The sequence below is a fragment of the Prinia subflava genome, chromosome W, assembly GCF_021018805.1.
Source record: "Prinia subflava isolate CZ2003 ecotype Zambia chromosome W, Cam_Psub_1.2, whole genome shotgun sequence".
Lineage (NCBI taxonomy): Eukaryota > Metazoa > Chordata > Aves > Passeriformes > Cisticolidae > Prinia > Prinia subflava.
The window spans coordinates 1,321,022-1,333,671 of record NC_086282.1 but is presented as its reverse complement, the minus strand read 5'-3'; the positions used below and the strand labels follow the sequence as shown (position 1 = coordinate 1,333,671).

Sequence of the window (12,650 nt, the reverse complement as noted above, 5' to 3'; positions counted from 1 at the left end):
AAGCAGAGAGAGCAAATGAAAAAAAATAATACACAGATTTGAAGTGTAAGGATCATGCTCCAATGCTCAACATTTCACGTCCTGCATTGTTGTTGTTTAAATTTGGGGGGTCCCCAGGGGGACCCCCGGGTCCTAGGGTCGTGGGTGTTCCCATGCTGGCAGGCAAAGAGACTCAGATGCCGGTGGGGTGCTGATGAGGTGAGGGTTTATTCACTGAGGGAGAGGGGAAGGGAAGGGGGGAAGGGGAAGGGGGGAGAGGAGAGGGGAGCGTCCGGAGGCCTCCAGGGGGAGAGGAGCAAAGAGGGCGAGACCCCTTGCGTTAGCATTCTTAACACCGAGGTTCAAAGGGGCGTGGTAACATTCTCCAGCCAATCAGGTTACAGATACAGGATACTGCAGAGAGGGTACAGACTTGGGATAAACCATACATTTCCCAGGGGTGAGCTAGAGCAAACCATTTCCATAAAATGCAATCCCACAAGTCACCCTTTTTTCTTTAAAATGTTAGAAGAGAAATATGACATATGACAATTAACAATTTAAAAATGAAACAGTAATTACACAGTTTTGCAGCATGAAACTAAATACAATTGCAGTAAGGATTATGTTATACTGTGAACTTTTATCTGACCTTGTAATTGCAGTAGACGGGTTATGTGGGTTTATATTGCAAGATTTGAAACAAATTAACAAATTTGTTTGAGCCTTTCCAGCGTGATTGGCCTGATAGTGTCTAGCCTTTTCCAACTGGCTTTTCAGACCACCACAGCCCCCAGTTTAAGACTGAGGCGCTGACCTCTGCTCCCACTCTAGGGACAGGAAAACACGTGGAGTTCCCCGGGCTCCACACACGGCCTCAGATTCTCACCCAAGGATCTGAGCCAAATCACTCCTTTCACTTTCCAACTGGTTCAACCAAAAGGACCTACACTCTGCATGCAATTGTTTACATTCGTCCATATGTACCCACTGGGGATTTTTTTCGTCCATACTTGCACCAGAAGTGTCAGAGACCTAACAAAAGACCCCCAGTTTTAGGTCATCAAAAGAAAAACAAAAGAAAAAAACTACAAAAACCGTCAAATACTTTCTCAGACACCATATCAGGTTATCAGTCACCCTCAGAACTGAGGACAGTATAAACCCAAAAGCGTTACTGGTTCAATAGTCTACCACTGAATTGTGCCTTACAAGAAGACAGTTCAAAAACTGCTTCCCTTGGATCTACACTTGTGACCTGAAAAGACCTCTGCTTTCTAAAACAGAAAACAGGGGAATCTGCAATATGCACACACACAAAAACTAGAAAGGCATAATTGTAAAACTACTTCATGGGGAAAATAGAATTAACAATTATACAAGGCTGTAAAACTGGTATTACAAATTCACTTTAGCTTTGGGGTTTGGTTTCTTAGCGTTTACCTTGTGGCACTTGGAAAGCGGAAGGTGGGACTGAGAGCATGTGGCCATGGTGTCCATGTGGTCACAGCACACATGGCACTAGCCATGCCGTGCCAGGTTTAGCAGGAAGGGGTTAACTCTCAGGGGTTTGTTAAGGGAAATAGGGTTAGGGAGAAGGAGCAGCGAGGGGAGGAGGGGGTAAGGGTAAGGAAGGAGGTTACACAATTTACAAAACTGAGTTTTGGAAGGTGCGGGGCTTGGGCACAATTGAAGACTGCTTTTTCCTTCTCTGATGGCTGTCTCTCTGAGTTCTTTTCGCTGCTTTCCAGGGCGTTGGCTGCTCGGGCTCGATCGACAGTGTGCAGGGCCTTTCTCGCCGCTGCTGCCAGGCGGGGGGAGGACCACCTGTTCTCCACGCGGCTTCTCCAGGTGTTGGGGCCCGTGCGCGCAGCGGCAGGGCCAGAACCACATATCGGCTCGCGCCGGGACTGCCCCACGCCGTGGCGGGGTCCCGCTGGGCCGGGGCCGCTCCGCCGCTGGGGCCGCCCCGCCACCAGGGCCACGCCGCCACTTTGCCGCCTGCGCCGCGGCTGTCGCGCTGCTGGGGCTTTCGCCGCCCACACCGGGCCGCGCCGCGCCACCGCACCGCCATGCCGAGTCGGGCTAGGGCCGCGGCGCAGCCCACGCAGCGCCGAGGCGGGCCAGGGCCCCAAGGAGCTGGGACTGGGCCCGCGCCGGGCTGGTCGGTGGTGGTGGGTCACAGGATGGGGGAGGTGCCAACCCGGGCCGCCATGGCCCAGAACGGCCACTCCGCTGGAGACGACACTGAAGCAATGTTACTGATGTCCATCAGGGTCGGATGGTGGTCTGCTCCACGTTGATGAGCCATTTGTTGTTGTTCAAAATTTTGGGGGGCTCCTGGGGGGGGTCCCCCGGGAAACCCCCGGGTCCTAGGGTCGTGGGTGTTCCCGTGCTGGCAGGCAAAGAGACTTCAGACGCCGGTGGGGTGCTGATGAGGTGAGGGTTTATTCACTGAGGGAGAGGGGAAGGGAAGGGAGGAAGGGGAAGGGGGGAAGGGGAAGGGGGGAAGGGGGAAAGGGAAGGGGAGCGTCCGGAGGCCTCCAGGGGGAAGGGGGCAAAGAGAGCGAGACCCCTTGCGTTAGCATTCTTAACACAGAGTTTCAAAGGGGTGCGGTAACATTCTCCAGCCAATCAGGTTATAGATACAGGATACTGCAGGGAGGGTACAAATTTGGGATAAACCATACATTTTCCAGGGGTGAGCTAGAGCAAACCATTTCCATAAAATGCAATTCCACACTGCATACCATAAAAATCTCTTTGCAGAAGCATCCATTGTTTATAGGGCTAAGAAAACATTGAAAGCAGCCCCCACATCCCCTTGCTTCAAATCCTAGTCTCTCAGTAGACTACAGATCAGTTCTTACACAAGTGTTGCTACTCTACCTGTATTTCTGATATATAGACTAGTGTTTTCCTTTGGCAGCTTGTAGTTAAGGATTACACAGGCATACTTTTTAACAAGAAACAGACTAAAGAAAAATATCAATATTTGGGATAATGGTTTCAAGCCTAATAGGGTTAGGAAGTACAAGGGTACTTCACTAGAATTTTTATTACTCTGTGTGTCGCCCTGTTTTTGAAGACTTTTCTACGCCTTCTGAATTGTCCTTCATATTGGAGTCAGAATTTTTACTTTATCGCACTTTCTACTATAAACAATGGCCATGTTTTGCTGTCCTTCATTGTTTACATATTTTTAGGTAGGAGGAGAAAGTTGATTGACAGTTGGCTTGATCAATGTGGTTTGAGAGGTGGGATTCTATCCTCCAATCCACGGGCACCATAGGAAATGTATAAAATTGAGTTTTGTAAATAAACTTGCCCCTTTTCCTGCTTTGCTTATCAGCGTGTCCTCGTGCAGTTCTTTTCGTGTCGTCTGTGACATCTGGTGACCTCGTGTGTGTGTGGTAGTACTGTCATGGTGAGCTCTGTCATGCCTTTCCCTCCTTGCCTTGGCTCTGTGGCTCTGCCGTTTAGCGGTTTTGCCTCAGTTTCCGCTACATAATGCCTCTCCATATGGTTTTGAAAGAGGACTCCCTAGCTTTGAATATTTGGAGATCTATTGCGGAACGAAAGCACGTTCCTGTCTCCTGGGCAGATATTGAGGGTCTGTTTCTGTGGGCCTGGGGGCATAGTTTCTTTTGCGATCCTGCAGACACATTTTCTGGAGAGGTGTGGTGCAGTCTCGGTGACTGTTGGAATCTCTTTCATCCACTCTTACGCTGAAGGCATAAGGTTGCAAGTTCTGTGGCAAAAGCTTAAACTCCTCTCACGGGAATTGGATTCGGCCAGCTCTGAGACTTCTGTAGATTCTCAGAGCGATCCCCCCTCCCTGGTGGTAGGTGGGGGGTTGGAGGGGGGTGCAGCCGTGTTGTCAGACGCGGGAGTTCCGTCCAGGCTCAGTCTCCAGTCTCCGAGGTCAGAGGACTCTTTTCCTCCTCCTCTGGTTGCTGCGCTGGAAGGTTTCTCCCTCTCTGATTCAGATTTCGAATTTTGGGGGTGCGTGGGGCCTTGAGCCCGCCGCTGCCACTCGAACAGCGAGGGGGGAGGGCCCTGGAGTCATTACAGCCGGCCTTGCCCAATCCCGCGCCATGGCGCTGACAGACTAGGGTGGGGTCACCCCCCTTCAAGCATTTCTGGCACTGACGGGCGGAGAGGAACATGTGGCAAGGCCCCCGCCTCTTTTCAGGCATGATTCCATTACCATGCTCTGCCCAAACTGTGGAACTTTTATGATGTATCCTTGGGATACGTCAGGATGGGAGCTGCCCGCTGCGCCGCCTGATGTTGGGCAAAGGAGGGGGCGCACCTGGGGTATCTGCATCACTTGTGCAGCACGCAAGGGGGCAGATGCTGCTGGAAGTGGGGTTTGTGTCGGCCTTCCGGCAGGCCCCACCCTGGTGGGCAGACAGTCTGCCCATCCCTGCTCAGGGGGGCTGCTGCCTGCTATGAGCTGGTGAGCCGCTGGGGGTACACTGCTTAGAGCTGTCCCGGATGGCCACGCCTGTACTCGCCCCTCGCTCTCCCCCTGCACCAACCGCGCCTGCACTGTGGATCGCGGCGCGCGGCAGAGGCACGGTCCCACAGGCTGCTCCACTGCCCTCTCCCCCCCTATGCCGACTGCGCATGCGCCTTTGACCATGCCACATGGCGGAGCAACAGCTCTGCTGGCCGCGCCTCTCCCTGTGCTCTGCAATCCCCCCAAGCCGGTTTTGGGGGAGCTGTCGGGACATGCGCTTGTCACAGAGCCCTCTGCCCATGCTGCGGCGGCCACTGGTACTGGTCTGCTGGCAGGTGCGGACAGTACAGGGGTTGGAGTGTCTCCAGCAGCGGTTGGCCCACCCTTGCTGCCCCTGCTGCCCCCGCCACCTCCGGTCCAGTCCTCAGCGGGTTGGCGGGAGGTGCCGGGACACCTGCTGACTGCGGGACCCTCTGGGACGTCCCCAGCGGCCGGTGCCGTGGTGCTTCCAGCAGGCTGCAGCCTGGCTGGGGCTGGAGTGGAGCCAGCGGTGGCGGCCAGCCCAGTCCTGCCTGCCTCCCGCCAGCGCTGCAGCTGCAATGGGAGCAGATAGTGCAGTGTTTACTTTCAGTGCAGGTGGTGACACAGCTGGGGTGTAGCCAGCCCTTCCCAGGGCCAAGGGACCCCGTGCTCCTGGATCCTCCTCCTAGACACTCCCCCCTTGTAACGTTACAGTGCGGCCGAGGTACCACGGGTGATTTTGGGGGGAGGTGAGAGCCAAGGTGGTGGAAATGGACGAGTGTGTGTGTACACATTGCCCCCTGGAGTCTGAAGAGAGTTTCTCTAGCTCTGCTGCTGCTGTTGCTGCTGGACCTTCGGTGTCTGGCATTCAGCTGGCTCCCAGCCAAGTGTCTGCCCCTGTCCCTGTGGACTCCACGGGATGTGATGTCGCAGGTGCTGCCGCCCTGCCAGGAGGCCTCTAGGTTTTCCCTGTCCTTACAGGTGTTAACCATAACACCTACCAACCCTTACCTTGGAAAGCTATGATGGAGCTCTGGGATAAGGTGGGAAAATATGGTCTGGGGTCCGTTGAAGTAATGCAAATGCTTCGCTTTTTTAATGCTAATCTATTAATGCCATACGACATTTGAAGTCTGGCTCGTGTTCTTTTTCCACCTGTCAAATACGACATTTTTGAGTCTAAATGGACTCAGTTAGCAGCCAGAGCCGTGGAGCGAAATACTACATTAGGTCCAACTGATCCTGAGTGTACAGTTAATACCGATAAGCTACTGGGCATTGGCAATTATGCTGATGTCAATGTGCAAGTTGGGTTTGAGCCCCTGGTGCTTGAGCAGTGCCAGCAGACAGGCATGGTAGCTTTGGTCCAGACCATAGAGATGGCTGCTCCAGAGCAATCATTTGTGAGTTGTCCAGGGAGCTGATGAGTCTTTCCTGCGCTTTGCAAGGAGGCTTACTGCTGCTGTGGAAAAACAGGTTGGTGATCCCAAGGCAAGGGAGCTTTTGTTGAAGCACTTTGCCCCAAGTAACTGCAATATTGACTGCAGGAAGATCATAGACGCGCTTCCTGGCGATCTGTCCATCCCACAGATGGTGAAAGCCTGAGCAAAGATAGGTGCCTGCAGTCGCAAGTTGGTTACCTGTGGCTGCTGCTGTGCAACCAGCTGTGGCTACTGCGGTGCAGCCTGCCTGGATAGTCCCGCAGGGCAGGCTGTGACAGCAGGGCAGTGCTCAGTCCAGGAAGAAACAGAGGAAGAAGGTGTAGAAGCCCATGGCTCCCTTGTTTTTTGTGCTCAGTGTGGAAATCCAAATCACACTACAGATGTCTGCAAGGCAACGGCGCATGTTAATGGCCATCCTTTGCTGGCTTCGGTAAGCATGAAATGGAGCGCGAAGCAGAGACGCCCCCAGCCAAACCAATGGAGGTCTGCTTAGCCAGCTTGCAGCCGGCACCTGCAGCTCAGCAAGTGTTGATGTCTGCAGAGCCAAAACTCTCATCATAGACTCGGACAAGATACACAGGGTCCCCCTGTATGCCTTTGGTCCGGTCCTTTAGGTGATGTCATGAGTGCTTTCCTTTTATAGGGAGGTCTAGTGCTACCATTCAGGGTACCATTGTGCACGTGGGGCTCATTCATGCCGATTTTTCTGGACAGAATCATGCTATGGTCTCCACGCTCATATCCCAGGAGGCTCCGAAGGAAAATCCCAAGTGGAAAGTCGTTGTTGGAGTCCAGGATATCCCTCTGGCCGCCCTGGAGGGTTTGGAGACTAGACAGGGGGGTCTGGGATCTGTACAGGGGGGTCAGTTAGACCCACACAGAGTCCAGGAGGACACTGACTCTGATTCCTGTCCATGGGAGTGAACACTCACATGCAGGAAGAATCACAAACCCTAAGAATTTAAAATAAGTAGTAACTGGTTTATTATAGAATATAAATATAAAAATTAGGATTCTTAGTATATGGGGACGCCAGTTGCAGGCTTGGGAGGAACAAAGCAATGGTACGTGAACCAGCAGCCCGTGATCATCACATACCCAGAGGGACAGACGGCCATGATTTGGCCTCACAATAGTGAGACCACTCATAACCTCTGGGGACAGAGGTTTTGGCCACGTGGGGGTGCGTTTGGGGACCAATTTTTGATGGGGGCCACTGCGATGAAGGGCACAGACTGTCGCATGCCTCCATTATGGTGGTTGGTGGACAAACCTGTCTGGGAGAACTAGTGGCCCCTCCCTCATGAAAAATAATTCGCGCTTCGAGACCTAGTGCAGGAGAAATTGGACCAGGGTCATCTGGAACCATCTACAAGTCCCTGAAACACTCCTGTTTTTTGCATCAATAAAAAGTCTGGGAAATGGAGGTTGCTACAAGACCTCCGAAAAGTGAATGCCCCGATGGAAATCATGGGAACATTGCAAGCGTGCATGCCATCGCCTACCATGCTTCCCGCAAACTTGCCGGTCCTCATTGTCGATCTCAAGGATTGCTTTTTCACAATTCCTCTGCATCCCGATGACAGACTGAAATTTGCCTTCACGGTTCCAGCAATAAAAAATGCTGAGCCTGCACAGAGATATCAGTGGAGAGTTCTTCCCCAAGGAATGCGGAACTCACCCACATTATGCCAATGGTATGTGGCCCGTGCCTTGTCTAGAGTTCGCAAACAGTTCCCTGATGCTCATGTCTACCACTACATGGATGACATTTTTGTGGCTGCGTCCACCCAGGATGAGCTGCTGAGGATTCAGCCTCAGTTGCTGAATGCTTTGCATTCACATGGACTGCAGGTGGCTCCAGAAAAGGTGCAACAACAACCTCCGTGGAAATATTTGGGGGTCAAGATTCTGGAACGGACAATCCGACACCAGGAGGTGCAATTTGTGCATTCGGTGAAGACACTGAACAATGCCCAAAAACTGGTAGATGTCATCACTTGGTTCCATCCGTACTTGGGACTGACCAACGCATAACTGTCTCCCTTGTTCGAATTACTAAAAGGAGACTCTGATCTAAAGTCACCTCGGGAATTGACCCCTGAGGCACAAAAAGTGCAGGAGGAGGTCCAGCAAGCTGTTTCTGCTTGCCACGTTCACCGCATTGAACCTTCCACTGATGTCACTGTGTTCATCACCACTCCTGATATACATGCTACAGGTATCATTGGCCAATGGAATGATGATTGGACTGATCCTCTGCACGTCTTGGAATGGGTCTTCCTGCCCCATCAGCTGCATGAGACGGTGACTGCGTTGTTTGAATTGATTGCGCACCTGATAATCAAGTGCCGGTCACGCTGTTTGCAATTGATGGGTGCGGATCCCTCAAAGATCATTCTCCCGGTACAGCGGAAGGAATTCGATTGGAGCTATGCGAACAACGTTTCGCTGCAAAGTGCTCTAGAGGGCTTTTCAGGGCAGATCACTTACCATCTGCCCAGCCATAAGCTATTGCAAGTGGCAAAAACTACTCAAATTTCTTTGTGACCCAAAAATAGCCAAGAGTCAGCGCAAGGACCCACCGTCTTCACTGATGGTTCGGGCAAGCCAGGAAAGGCCATTGTTACCTGGAAGGATGGATCTGAGTGGCAGGTTTTAAAAGGCCATGAGGATGGGTCAGTCCACCTGGTTGAACTAAGGGCTGCTGTCATGGCGTTCGAAAAATTTTCCCAGAAACCCTTCAATTTGGTCACGGATTCTGCCTATGTTGCCAACATTGCACAGTGGTTGTGGTATTCAGTTTCGAAGGAGGTCAGTAATCCTGCCTTGTTTCATTTGCTGAAGACCTTGTGGTGTGCAATTCAGGCCAGGGTTCATCTGTACTATGTTCTGCATGTACAGAGCCACACACATTTGCCAGGGTTTGTAGCAAAAGGTAACGCGAGGGCTGACAAGTTGGCTAACCCAGCGTGTGTAGCTCCTTAGCCTGACACACTCACACAGGCCAAGGCATCACACGAGTTTTTCCAACAAAATGCGCATACTCTGCAGAAGCAGTTCCACCTGACGGCCACTGAGGCTCGTGAGATTGTTGAGTCTTGTCACGACTGTCACGCACTGGCTGTGCCTTTGCGGCAGGGGTAAACCCCAGGGGCCTTAAGGCCTTGGAGCTTTGCCAGACCAATGTCACCCAGGTTGCCGAGTTTGGCCAGCTCAAGTATGTGCATGTCACAGTGGACACGTTCTCTGCAATGTGGGCTTCTGCTCACACTGGGGAGAAGGCCCGCAATGTCATTGCCCACTGGAGGCAGGCCTTTGCCATTCTTGGCATCCCTTCTGCTGTGAAAACTGACAATGGTCCTGCTTACGCCTCACAGAAGGTGCGGCAGTTCCTGCAGTTGTGGGGTGTGAACCAAAACTTTGGCATCCCTCATTCTCCGACAGGACAAGTGATTGTAGAACGCGCTCACCGTACACTCAAGTGTGTTCTTCAAAAACAAAAATGGGGAATGCAGGGTGGAATCCTGCACAGTCAGTTGGCAAAGGCTTTGTACACCATCAACTACCTTACGGTGCCGCAGAACTTGAGTAATCCCGTTTTTGTAAACCACCTCTTCTACAGGTTTCGGATGACACGTATCGGCCTCGAGTGAAGTTTCGGGTCCGGAATTAAGTCACCAAACAATGGGAAGGACCCTATGACCTGATTGTTATGGGGCGTGGGTATGCGTGCGTGTCCACAGATACTGGGACACACTGGGTACCTTCGAAGTGTGTCCATCCTGACCTGCAACCGCAGAGACAGTGTAGCAGGATGGCTTATATCATAAGGTAGAGCTATCCCAAACTGGGCCTCAGACCAGGCCTCAGGCCTGGGCCTAGTAGGCCTCGTACGTCCAACATACGTAGTACCAGATAAGGTTATCTGGTATTGGGAATGTGTTAAGGTATGGACATTTACAGAATAGAAGTAATTGCACTGAAACTCCATAGCTGCCTTAACTCTAGATTGTTTGCATACTTCTCTACTCTCACTGCCTATCAGAATGCAGCTCTTCTTGTAAACCATTCTGTCTGTATTTAACCCGCCATCTCAAGGAATAAACCGGAGAACCTGTGATATAACCATATTGGTTTGGACCCTTGTTTCTCTAGTCCCCGATCTCTTATCTGATCTCAGCAACAAGACAGAATCCTGCCAATAGGCAAGGTGGAAGCCGTGACCAAGCTGAAGGTCATCAAGTGGATGAATCCTCGGGTGATGACTCGGATGCAGATGACCCAAGTGATCACTCTGATGATTGCTCCACAAACAATGACTGAACACTGTACAGTTTTTTCCTTTGTAAAAATTGTTCATTTTTCTTTTTCCGTTTTCTTTTTTTAAAGATATAAAGGGTGAGATGTCGCCCTGTTTTTGAAGACTTTTCTAAGCCTTCTGAATTGTCCTTCATAATGGAGTGTCTTGGGTTGAAAACTGTAACCAAAAATGTGTATTCTATTTTCATCTGTTGAAACCGGTTGGGAGATATTGTTCTTTATCTCTTGTAGCTCTAGGAGGGGAAGAGGGCGGATGCCTTCTGTTAATGGGACACCTGATAACACCGGATAAGGCAGTGCCTTCTTCTCTCTTCCTCCACCCATCCTCCTCCAAGGGACATCACCTGTGAATGGGCCATTTAAGGCCTCTCAGGACTGATAACATTAGTTCACTCCATTGTGAGATGTTCCACCCAGTGGGAGGAGCCAAAGCCTTTCCACCGGGATAAAAACCAACAATCCCAAACACCAAGATAGCCGGTTTTCCACTGAATTTTTGGAGGAAGACAGGACCCATCTCGCCAGCACTGGACCTTTTTTCTACAGGATCATCTCTTCTTCACAGAACAACATCTGTTACTCCAGGAAGACTTATTTGGACTGCTTCCAACCCTGACAACAGGGTGTCAGGTTGTATCTCTGACTCTGTCAGGGTTTTCTAGGACTTTTGTTTGTTTGCTTGCCTGTTTTGTTTTTTTTTTTTTGTACTACTGCATTTGTATTTTTTTAATATTCCTAGTAAACAACTGTTATTCATATTCCCATATTTTTGACTCAAAGCTCCTAATTGCAAAATTGTAATAATTTGGAGGGAGGGGGTTTTTACATTCTCCATTCCAAGGGAAACTCCAGTTTTCCATGCCAGATACCTGTCTTTCCAAACCAAGACATTCCCTAACTTTGCTTTCCAGAGGAATTATATTTACCTTTCCATCTGGTCTGACTACCTAAGTAAAAAAAATCACACCCCTTTAACAATTCCAAGCACCTGCTAAAACATGAGGAAGTCCTTTCTACCACCTTCCAGCTATGTGAGACAATAAAAGGTTTAGCTCATCCAGTGAGTACAGTCTAATGAGAGCAATCAGTGCAGGGCTTGTGAGGATGTCTCCTGAGAGAGCAGGAGATGATTCAGTGGCAGATTTCTGAATGCCTTTTCTAGTGGGCTTAAGAAGAACAGAATTCATAATTTGTCTTGGGAGCTATAATCACTTAGCTTGAGTGGTGCTCTTGATAGACATATGGTTCCTGGCATTAGATAGAAAGCCTACACTGGAGTCATGAACACAGGCAGCAGCAACTCCTCACACCCAATTAGGTATGGAGCTCTTACAGCTAAATACAGGGATATCTGCACAGGAGCTGTTCCTCTCCTCGAGCAATGGACTTACAGCTTTACTGAGTAGCCTCTACTTGCCCTTCTTACCGCTTCCATAAAATCTACATGTAAAAGGCCATCTTCTACACAGCACCAGCAAAAGCTAGAGATTCTAAACTAATTGAATACAAAAGCTCAGCAATGCTTCAAGTAAAGAATAAATTCATACTACTATGTACTACCTGCACATATTCAGTATACTGAAAATGTTAGATCATAAGTATTGAAAGTCATTGAACATATCCCCATGTGCCTGCTTTTAACTGATGGTGATTTTCCTCCTTTAGAGTTTTGGGAAAGAGTTTGGGATAAGCATTTATCTGACTTCCACATTACAACCCAGTGTTGAAATAGTTAATATTTTCCTCAGAGGTCCTCAGGGCAAGCACTGAATGTTTCTTTCCTTCACAGCTCTTGTTTCAGGCTAGCTGCTTATTTAAGAAGGGAACACTATCAATTTATGCTTGGTACTTATTTTTTAAGATGACTTACTTATGAGAGTTACCCCTTTTCAAGCAATGGCAGTGAAACAAAATCCCACAATACTGTAGAAGAAAACTGACATCTTATGGAAAGAGAGATGCTGCTATGACACCTTAGCCTGCAATAAATATCAAGAGGAAGCAAGTAATTTGCCATCTGACTGCAAATTTCAGAGCCACCCATTTTCACTACTACTGACAGAAATAAGGATGAAGACAACTAGATTCTCAATACAGACACACTGTCACCTCTGTCAGGATGGTAAGTTTTCCTCAAACAGCACAAAATAACAACCAGGCAACTCCTGCTACACCCTTGGAAGAGAATGCTGCTGACCTGGTGAGGCTGAAATATGAATCTTAAATGGTTGTTTCCAAACCCTTCATGTAGCATTGCCAGAAGTAACATTGCCCAGACTTTGCATCTGACCCCTGGTCCCCTTGTTTCCCTGAGGCAAATGGGGAGGGATGAGAAGGAACAGGGACATAATCTTGTGTCAGGAAAGCCTGATGTTTACAGAATATTGACAGACTGATTCCACTGCCTCTTCACAGGTGGG

The 12,650-nt window shown here is 49.9% G+C and overlaps 1 protein-coding gene across 1 annotated transcript in view; it reads right to left on the bottom strand.

The window, feature by feature from the left end:
* The window catches only part of FBXW7 (F-box and WD repeat domain containing 7), a 250,761-nt gene that overhangs the window by 199,801 nt on the left and 38,310 nt on the right, over positions 1-12,650 (bottom strand). The window lies entirely within an intron of this gene.